The following is a 5,296-nucleotide window of genomic DNA, read 5'->3' as shown; positions in this document are numbered from 1 at the left end:
ACCAATACAACTTAATTAAAGACAACAGGCAGCGGCCTGGGTTTGCCAACCCCTGGTCTACAAGATCCAGTTGGAAGACGCAGTCACTGTTTTCCTCCTAGTTTATGATTGCGAGGTCCCTTAGGAGGTTGTGTGTGTCGAGGTAGGAAGGGAAGAGACACAGGGGGAGTCAAGAAGGAACACACACATGGGAGGGGCTCCTTCTAGCTCCAGGGAGGAAAGGGCAACATTAGCATCACAGGTCCCTCTTGTTCTTTCTTACAGGCCCTCCTGGCCCCATCCTGCTGTCCACCTGCGGCTCCAAACTGACTTGCCATGTCCTGGCCCGCGGCTGCTGGGCCATTTTTTTTTGTCCCCGAGATGACTGTGCACAGGATAATTTATATTTTGGTGTAAACGCACCTCAAGCTCCTTTGAGATGAAAGACTCTATATAAAAGTGAGTTACGACCCTGCTGAAGGGAAGCACTGCTGAGTTTTTCCAAAAGCGGAGTTAACCCCCTCTGGTCTCTGCGAAGGGCTGGCAGTAAAGGACCGTTGGCCATTTCAGGGGCCCTGGTTTTAGCTGTTGATTCTGTGATGCGATAAATCCTCCTCCAAGTGCGAAGGTGGCGTTTGCCTTTTGCCAAAATGCTGAGGACGAGGGGGGTCTCTAACCGAGGCCCAAGCTGAGGCGGGATCTTTGCTTTCTAAGTTGTTTGGGAAGTGAGGGACACACACACACACTCACACGTCCATCTTCCCTAATAACATAATCCACAAGTGCTCCTCCCTTACGCTATAACCTCCTACGGGTTCTCAGGATGCTTCTACACGGAAGGTCGCACTTGGTCCCGCTCCCCGGTCCCTCTGTCCCTTAGCCCCCAGGAGGCTCCCTGCTGCGTAGAGCGCGGCTGTCTGCAGGTGTGACTTTGCTCCTGTCTGGGCCCAGGGCTCCCCGGGCCAGCTCTGAGCGGGGCTTCCCTGCACACGGTATCAGACAGGGCGGGCCAATGTGTCTTTTTTTAGAAAGACCGTAAGTGTCTTATCTTACTCCTCTGGAATGTTCCACAGTTACTTCACCTCTCGTTTAGGAAACATTGGTTTGAGGGTTCTTCGGACGTCCCCGAGCTCTTCCATCAGCTCCGCGAGCTCGTTTCATTTGAGGTGGCCGTGCCTCTGCTTTTGCCAAGCTCATTTCCATCTCTCCTCCTCCCAGCTAGAAACCTTGTGGTTAAAATAACACACAGCCTCTATTCAGAGCTCACACTCAGAGCTGCTCTCAGAGGCAGATTTGGGATTTAAACCACTCTGGGAAGAGGCATCGGGCTGCTTTGTAACTATTCCATTTTAGACTTTCACGAGGAAAGCGGGAACCTCAGGTAAATATTTTCTTTCCTTTGTCATTGATTTACTGAAAAGATGATCGGGAAAACTGTGCCAGTGGCGCTGGGAGAAGCCAGCCGCTCCCGAGCTTTTGACTGTTGCACAGGGCTCGTGTCTTTCTCTGAAAGAGGATAAGGTGGGGAAACAAGGATCTTAGGGAGAGAAGACTGCAGGGGCGATTCTCTCTGTGCAGAAGGGCTGGAGGTTTGAGGAATACTTGTGCCTCAGTGCAGCCACCCAAGTGCCTTTGGGTGCGTGCGGGTCAGAAAGGTGGGAAACAAGGGTCGTTGGTCTTATTCGTCCTCTGGTGCAGCTGCTTGGTCATGTGACCAGCTCACACAGGCACGGCGGCAAGCCCTCTCTTGACATCTTCTCTTCTTATCAAAAGAAACTGAACCGATTCTCTTTCCCTAACTGCTTCCTCCTCAAGCAGGTGGATACCATTATATCCATCGACCTACTGAATATATGTGTCTATCTATGATCTATCTATCTATCTATCTATGATCTATCTCTCCATCCATCTATATCCTCTTTCTAAATTGTTGTGAAATGTTAGCCTACTATCTCATGTTTTCATATTTTCTAATTTATACCTTTCTCTGGTGATAGGACATTAAAGATTTGCCTTCCATCTCTTTGTAAAACACGTTAACAATTTCTTTGAACACCGATAACTACAGTGTCTGGAGACAAGATGAATTTATGTGCAGAAGCCAGTTTTGGGCAAAACTTACCACCACCCTTCCAGATCTTTCTCTGCACAACTTGTTTTATTTTTGCAAACATTTGTGCCTATGAAGTCTTTCAATATAGTTCCCCTTGGCAGGACCAGGTGTTTATCTGCCAATTCTCCATCTCTCTCTCTCTCTCTCTCCCCTCCCTCCCTCCACCTCTCTCTGTTTCTCTCTTTCTCTCTCTCTCTCTGTTGCCCCTCCTCCCAGAGGTCATTGTTTCCTTTAAGGTTTTAGTTTGAAGAAAATTCCACTCCTATTTGATGATAGAGCCAAAACAATCCATCAATAGTCAATCAATCATTGGTCAGTCGAACACAAATAGGCAAATGGCACACGAAGTGCCTTCCAACTCTAATCCCGTCAGTCTGAGTTCTTGGCCTTGCTATCCTTATAAAGCACCTTTAAACACTGTAGCAAAAGAACAGCCAGGGCTCTGCCACCTCGAGCCATGGGAAGTGGGCTGGGTGGGAGGTGAGTCTCCCAGAGCAGTCTGAGGGTAATGCGTCAGCTCACCCTCTGCCCCCAGTGGCCTTCCTCGGGCAAAGGCCACCGTGAGTCTGCTTGTTACTTCAGTGCTGCTTTCAAAGGCAGAATGTCGCAGATTTTCTCTTCTTTGTGGCAACACTTGGCATGTACGTTAGTACCTCGGCCACAGAAGACACCCCATAAAAGCCTCTTGAGCGAATAGGTGAATAATCTTCCCTTTCATTAAAAAAAGTAATAATGACAAGATTTTTAATACGTTTATGGCAGGACTCTGTGTTTAAAAAACAGCCACGACTTCCATCAAGAATAATGAAGCCACTCCTTACTTGCTGCACGTGACAAATCCTTTCTTCTCTGAAAAAAAAAAAGAATAATGAACCTTCCTCTATACATCATGTGTACATTAGCTCACATGTGATTGGCTCACGACAGTCTTGTAGGCTAGGGGTTATAAATTCAGATCCTTTTGTTATAGATAGCATTTATTATATAGCATTATTTGTAGAGTTTACCACTATCTAAGATTATATATGTCACTATGCTTATTACATCTCTCCCCGTAAAATGTAATCTCCACAAGGATAAGGATTTTTCTTTCATCGTATATTCATTACTGTTTCCTTAGTACAGTGCCTGGTACACAATAGTGGATCAGAATACTTGCCAAAGAGAATTGAAATTTATATCAAGAAATTGATATAAATTGAATTGAATTGATATAAATTAAATTGAAATTTATATCAAGTATTTATGGCACTAAATGCGGTCTACTAGAAAGGGAAAATCATTTAAGCAAAGAAGAGCGCGTATTCTACAAAAGAGAATGAGGCCTGAGGCATAACTGAGGTTTAGGGAGGGGGGCATAGGGTTAATGGGAGTTTTTTAACTCCGGATTTGTTTAGAAAAAAATGGAATCAGACAGAAAATGAGAAGGTGGGAACCTCTAAAGGTTTTAGAAACTTCGTAATGTTTTATGTTTCAGAGGTAAGAAGAGTTGGGAATTAGTGTAGGTTTCATTTCCCCCACTTTTGAATATTTTCTTCAAAAGGGAAAGTGTAAGGAATAGAAAGATTGCAAATTTAGAGGAAGTCCATGGAAGAGATGATAGAAAAAGATTTCATGGAACATAAATTAAAAATCTCAAAAGACAATGCAGCTATCCTGCCAGAGAGAAGGTAAGCTGGGAGTTCAAAGGCCATCAGGGAAATCAAGTGAAAGAAACAGTGGGGAAAAAAAGATCAAGAAAATTGCATTGCTGAGGAAAGAGCCACAGATGGCAAGAACCGTCCAGCTTGCCAAAGGAGAATGAATGGTTTAAAGGAAACAGGAAGTTTGGGGGTGACTGTAGTCAGTGGAGCAAATAAGGGTGAAGTGGGTGGAATTTTAAGGCTGAGGATTTCATGACAAAAAGTTATGGGATGGTAAGAACTTAGAAATGGCTCTTACAGAGGAGATGAGTCATCCCAGAGACTAAGAGACTTTATAAAAAGATGTGAACGTGTTAGGAATTGGAGGACACTTGGCGTCCTGAAAATTGTCTTAGAAACACACCAGAACTCATTCATTCTCTCACTTAGCATTTCTTGAATATGAAGCAGACACTGAAGACACAAAGGCGAAAGAATCAGGCCAGACACAAGCCCTGCTTTCTTGGAGTTTACAAATGAATAAAGCAGGTAACCTCACTGAGGAACATATATCTGTGTGTGTATTCAAGCAGGTGTTGGCCCAAGGAGTTCACGTGGAAGAGTGAATAACAAAGGAACCAGGTCCAGATGGGGTGGGAAGGAGTGGCCGTGTAAGCAGGCTTTCCACGCAGGGGCGTTTGAGCTGGAATCCGAAGACGGAGAGGGTTGAGGCCAGGTGGAAGGATCCTTCTAAAGAGAGGGGACAGAGCACACAAAGTCCTCTGGAGGAAGGATCATGGCACCTTCTAGAAACAGAAGGAAGATCAGCATCGCTGGAGAGCAGAGAGTCAGGAGAAATGGGGTCAAGTGAGGCAGGGGTGGGGGACAAGTCTCCATCAGGCAGGCCAGTGGGGCATGGTAGTTACTTGGTTTCAGCCCAAGAGCAGCAGGACATCACAGGACATCTCTTGCTTGTAGGAGGGACGGGATGTGAACAAGAGCTGGACCCTCCAGATACCCAGTACTGTGCTCACCAACTCATGTGCCCAAACCGTCTATATGTTCACCACCTTCAAGGGACAAAGGTCTGGATGAGGGTTGCTCTTACTCTCTCTTGTCCTTTCTTAAGTTCCTGAACTCTTAACATTTCCTCGACGGTCCAAGGCACCAAATACCATACTCTTGCGGTATAAAGCCTGCTTGTCCTATGTTCAGTCATCTTAGACTCTTTTTCTCTTTTCTCTTTTGAAAAGGATTTCAACTTTTCCTTTCCATCACGTCTGCCTCTCTCTCTCATTGGATGCTTCCAATCTGTTGCAGGATAAGAAACCGGAGAAGCCAATCGAGAGGCTTCAGCTGAGCTGAAGTCCATGGGCTTTGTGGCTCCGCGGGTGCCCTCTGGGTTTCCTCCTCTGCCCCCGTGGTGCTCCAAATGGCAGGGCGGCTACCGGGAGCTCCACCTGGTGCCTTTGAGCTGCACTGTCCAATATGGTGGCCACTGGTCACGAGTGCTATTTAAATGTCAATTCGTTTACATGAAATAAAGTTAAAAAATCAGGCCTTAGTCACACTGGCCCCATTT

This window comes from Aethalodelphis obliquidens, unplaced genomic scaffold (genome assembly GCF_003676395.1).
Source record: "Aethalodelphis obliquidens isolate GAN/ISIS:26980383/991018 unplaced genomic scaffold, ASM367639v1 scaffold23, whole genome shotgun sequence".
Lineage (NCBI taxonomy): Eukaryota > Metazoa > Chordata > Mammalia > Artiodactyla > Delphinidae > Aethalodelphis > Aethalodelphis obliquidens.
This window is presented reverse-complemented; position numbering follows the sequence as displayed.